The following is a 6,098-nucleotide window of genomic DNA, read 5'->3' as shown; positions in this document are numbered from 1 at the left end:
CTATGTATTCTTTGGGTAAAACCAATTGAGTCTAAGATATTACTAAAGGCTACATTGAGGCTATCATTTTCAATGTCCACATGAATGTTAAAATCCCCCACTATAATGACCTTATCAGTATTTAGCACCAAATCAGATAAAAAAAATCAGAGATCTGATACAAAAACTCAGAGTAAGGGCCTGATGGACGATATAAAACTACAAACAAGAGTGGTTTTACAGTTTTGCGATCTGGATTAGGAAAACTAAGAGTAAGATGTTCAAAAGAACTGTAACTATTAATTGGTAAGATATTGATTAATAGGTCTGAATGAAAAATGGTTGCTACTCCTCCTCCTTGTCCTGTACTTCGAGCAATATGATGATTTAAATAATTTGAAGGAGTCGACTGATTTAAGCTAACATGGTCCTCTTGCTGCAGCCAGGATTCTGTGAGAGAGAGCAAAGAGATCTGGGTATCACAAATCAAGTCATTAACTAACAAAGTCTTAGAAAAGATGGATCTAATGTTCAACAACCCACATTTAATTTTTCTAGTTTTCTGCTCAGTTGAATTGTTCTAATATTTATGAGATTTCCATGATTTGCTTTATTAAGCCTGATAATTAATCTGTGTGATTTTGGCCGTGGGCAGGACACTGTCTCTATGGGGTAGTGGGTGAGTAACAGTACAGAAGCTGCAGAGGGGTGTGTTAAACTACGACTCTGCTTCCTGGTCTGGACCCTGGGTTGTCATGGAGGACTAATAAAACTGCCCATATTCCTAGAAAGAAGAGCTGCTCCATCCAAAGAGGGATGGATGCCGTCCCTCCGCATCAGACCAGGTTTTCCCCCAAAAGTTTTCCAATTATCAATGCAGCCCACGTTGTTTTCAGGACACCACCTAGACAGCCAGCGGTTGAAGGACAGCATGCGGCTAAACATGTCGTCAGGCAGGGGGGCCAAAGAAAATTATGGAGTCCGACATTGTTTTGGCAAACTTACACACCGAAGCAACATTAATTTTAGTGACCTCTGATTGGCGTAACCGGGTGTCGTTACCGCCAGCGTGAATAACAATCTTACTGTATTCACGCTTATCCTTAGCCAGTAATTTCAGATAAGATTTAATGTCGCCCGCTCTGGCCCCAGGTAAACATTTAACTATGGTTGCTGGTGTCTCTAATGCCACATTTCTGACTATGGAGCTGCCAATGATCAGAGTCGGCTTGTCAGTGGGTGCGTCACTGAGCGGGGAAAATCTATTAGAAACGTGGACGGGTTGGTGGTGGCTCACGGGCTGGGTTCTATGCTTCCTGCGTACCGTCACCCAGCCGGCCTGAGGTCCCGGCTGCTCGGGTTCTTCTGCTGGAGGACCGCTACGGGGTGGTTCTGAGCTAGTTAGCCCCACCCTAGCTAAGTAGCTACGGCTACCAACGGGCTTTTCAAAAGCGCGGAGCCGGGACTCCAATTCTTACACCCTTGCCTCCAAAGTTACAAAAATGCTACATTTATTACACGTACCATTATCACTAAAGGAGGCAGAGGAGTAACTAAACATCTGACACAGAGAGCAAGAGATAGGAGATGGATAAACAGAGACAGAAGTAGCCATAGCCATGCTGAGGCTAAGCTAACTGGACGAGCAACTCGTTCGACACCAAATAAACTGCGTGCAAACTCAAATGGTTCCCTAAAAGCTAGGTGGAACAACAAAAAATTTGTGTTTTAGCATGCTTATGTGCTACAATAACTCAGAGATCTCCTAGTACAGACTTAATTTTAGTGAGCCACAAACACTGAACAGCTACAGGTATCACATGAGATAGTGCAACACTGAAAACAGGAAACACCTTACCGCAGATACTGCCACCTACAGGAAGTATGATCAGTATCAATGTGTCTTACAGTCTAAATGTTTTCTTTATAACCTTTTAATACAAATAATAATAATTTCCTTAAAAATCTCACCATATTGTCTTCATTTTGTAAAAACTGTGAAACTACATAACGTCAACAGACTGTGCCAAAAAAAACTAACAGATTAACGATTTTTTTTAAATGTATAAATATCCACCCTGTTGAATTCTTCTGTGTAGTTCATTACACTTGCTATTTGTTCAATAATGTTCTTAACTAATTACATTTCATCTCATTTCATCAAAGCTGCTCAGGGTCTCTATTTATTAATTTATGTTTTTACTTTTATTTTGCATTTCTGTTGACAATATAATATTCTATAAAAAATGTGGTACTTAATTTTACTTTTATTTATGGTTTTCTGTCTGGGATCATATATATATTGGACCAAATATCCGTTATAATATTTATATCTAAACGTACATCTTTCTATTGATACAAATGTTACCCAGAGGCCCTGAACTCTTGAAACATTCAACATTATACTTAAAGAATGACAAAACGATTTTTAAACACCAGCTATGGTAATCATGGATTTCTATGTAAAAGTTATCCATGTTTCCCACAAAGAGCTACAACTGCAAATTTATCTGCACCAAACCAAATCTTTATTGCCAACATTTTAATGCAACTTTTGCAAATGTAGTAACGTGACTTCTGCAAATCGAAGGTCCAGCCAATCCTCTATTGTGATGTCATCGGCAGGCGCAGGCCCCCAAGAAGATCTGGCACCCTGAGCAGATTCGGTGCTGACACCGACTGAGAAGGAAATCTGTTTGATGTAACCTTCCTTCCAACGTGACTGAAACATTAGACTGTTTTAAGATTACTTAACTGTAAAATTTGTGCTTATTGCACTTTTAACTTGAACCCTCCCTGTAATTATGCTCAATTGTTTCCTTGAGGTATTTCTCATATCTGCTGTTTTAAAGGTTGTTTTGCATGGTTTGGCTTTACTCTGATTCTCTCGCTGAAGAAACATGCATGATTTTGAATGCAAATAAACTTCAGAGTGCGAGAGACTCATCGTGGAAACAGTCATGACTCGGCAGTTGTTAAACAACAACGTGAGAGGCATTTAAGGCCAGGTTGTGTTGCAGATTAAACGCTGAAGCATGAACAGCGTCCTGCAGAGTGACGGCGTTTGACTGAGCATCATTAAGCTCCAACACAAGAGGAGGAAGACGAGGATCACGGGGGGGGGGGGGGGGGGGGGAGTGCCGACTGAAGGTCTCCAGAGGTTAAGAAGCAGCAAAATACAGGAGATTATTAAAAATAACAAGGCCCTCCTCTGCTTTCCTGTAATGACAGTAGAACCAGGGCCTCCTGATAGAAGTAATACTTCAGCTGATGAGGGACCTCAGCTCATCTGCTTGTTTCCTGTGCAGGGTGAGTTGATCACAAATGAGGGGTGAGTTATCTGTGTGTGAGGCTTTATACACAAACCAGAGAACCCGCATGGGATGACGTCAAAAAGAACTCTTCAGGGAGTCAGTTGCTCCCCCGTTCATCTGTACAGACACACTGATTATTCATATTCATTAATCATACCTAAAAATTCTGAACTGGATGATAAAAGTATTAACAGTGTGTAAACCAATACCTCACTAAAGAGAGCAAATAAACGTAACAAAAGGGTTTTGAGGGTTGATTGAAGCTATGGGACGTGTGATCAGTTTTCTACAATTGTGTAAGAGGAAGCATATTTTAAAAACACTTACCTTTATTCCAAAGTTTTGGTGAATTCTGTCTCAGAAAAGGGTTTCAAAGCAGCAAATTTGTTCATTTAACCTTAGAAATCTGAAATGGTGTACATGCCGCCCTCTGGTGGTCAAATAGATGAAATACAGGAAAATTAAACACTAAATGTAAACAAATAGCAGTATGTAGGTTGGGTTTATAAGATTTGATAAACTTAAATCAGTTGAAATCAGCAAAATGGCTACAATCTGATTAATTACCATATTTAATATAAACGGGAAATTCCTAAATTAATTAAAGCTGATTGTTGTTTTCTGTAAAATAAATAAATAAAATTGACATTTTGTCACTAATTTTAACAAGAAAATTCTGTCTCTGTTACGAATTATATTCATTCATTTTATTTAAATTCAAAAAGAAAAAGAGATTTTTTTGGGGGTGGGGGCTTTATTTTGCAAAATGTATTCACCACAGAAAGTCAAATGGGTATTATACAATTCACCAACAGCACGTGCCAAGACAAACGACCAAATATCAGCTAGCTTCTGTCTTCAGGGTGGACCAGGCAGGGATGCCCACTCTCCCCATCACTGTTTGCTATCTTTATCGAACCACTAGCAGCAGCAATTAGGCAAACAACAGGTATTAAAGGCATTAAATGTAAGAAATAGAACATAAGATCAGTCTTTATGCAGATGATGTTTTACTCGTTCTACAGAATTCTCAGTCCTCTCTCCCATTCAATAGAACTAAACTATTTTTCAAGAGTTTCAGATTACTCAGTAAACTGGTTAACATCCACAGTTCTACCAATTAATTTCTCTTTTTTTAATTTGCTTAATACACAATTGGAGTCAGGTAGTGTCACATACCTGGGAATTAATGTCTCTCAAAAGTTGGCAGATCTAACCAATCTAAACTACATCCCACTTTTAAAGAAAGTGGAAGATGATCTTGCAAGATGGAAATCCTTACCGATATCACTCATGGGAGGGTTGCTACATTTAAAATGATGGTCTTACCCAGAATAAATTACTTATTTTCAATGATCCTGTAACGTGCAGAAATGGTCAGTTTTCACTTACAGATTGACCTACATGCCACGGGTTATCTACAGAAATAAATTCCATTCTCTAAGGTGGATTTACATTCTACCTTCAAACAAGCCCAGAAGGTTCTGCTGCTCTGAACACATGATAACGTATTGTCAACATCATGTTCTCTTCTCAAGGTTCTTCTCTGCCAAGCCTGTCTGTCTGTACAGAATAAAGGAATGAACCGTTATAATAGTAAATAATCATATGGTCGAATGAACAATAATGGTTGATGAATAATAATAATGTTTTGATTAATCTGTGCTTAAATTAATAAGGTTTATTAATCTGTGCTTGAGTTACTGAAGTTGAAATGAATATTATTATGATGATCAGTAATGTTTGGTTTAACAAGTGAATCATTATCTACACTCAGACACAATGTTCATTAGAGATAAATTAAAGTTAAAGTAACATCACTGCACATTGATATTTTCTTAGCCACAAATCAGAGCATCCTGTATCTGAAAGAAGGAGTGATGTTCTGAGGGTTTGTTGTTAACACCCCTTAACATGGCACGTTCCGATTGGCCAAGTAAATCGCAATATGAGAATGTTAAAACAGAATCACTGGGAGTGATTCATCATTCCAGCATTCTGTGAGATTCAGCATTCTGTTAGTTGATCTAACTCTGACTGGCCATCGGAGGAAAACCATTTAGGCACCGCATCTCTTGACAAGCTGTCAAGAGCCTACACGCTACAGCCGACACAGCAAAACGGTTCCTTCAGCTATTCAGAAACAGCTGCTCTAGACGCAAACTAGTTCCAACCTGTGTGCCTGGTGACATCTCTGGACTGGAGTGTCAGTGCTGCGGTTAATCTACTGAACCTCGGTGTCCAGAGGTCATCCGTCCTCCCTAACCTCCGGATCCGCGAAGAGGGTCTCCAAAGAAAGGGTGAGGTAGACACACATGATTGCGTCTGATGCGGTTTTGATGAGAACCAACTTCACAGTTTAACCCTGGGGACCCTGTGCTCTGGGGCAGCTCCTGGATCTCTGGGACTTGGAGCTTCCTCCATCTCCTTCACATCTTTGGGGCAGATCTGTGTTCCCTCACACTCTCTATTGGACGCTCCTATAGAGAAACCTTACATATACAAGCGCGGGTACACACACAGGTGCTCATGTGGTGCTCTCATAAGTATGGACTTGGGCATGTTCAACACAATTTAAGGCAGTGGTTGGCACTAAATGCACTGTTATTTATTATCATGTGATTGTTAAGTAAAACAATGTTGATTTTAAATTTCCTCATCAAGTTGACGCAGTGATAGCTTGCTCCTGCTGTAATGTTGCGTGTCCCTTTACTGCAGGCTATTGTTCATCATTGATTGTTTATCTTTGTAGACCCCCCCCCCCCCCCCCGTCCTTTTGTTTGTCTCTTCCTCTCTTTTTCCACC

The sequence above is a fragment of the Nothobranchius furzeri genome, chromosome 2 (genome assembly GCF_043380555.1).
Source record: "Nothobranchius furzeri strain GRZ-AD chromosome 2, NfurGRZ-RIMD1, whole genome shotgun sequence".
Classification (NCBI taxonomy): Eukaryota; Metazoa; Chordata; class Actinopteri; order Cyprinodontiformes; family Nothobranchiidae; genus Nothobranchius; species Nothobranchius furzeri.
The sequence above is the reverse complement of the archived record's forward strand: the minus strand, read 5'-3'. Positions refer to the sequence as shown.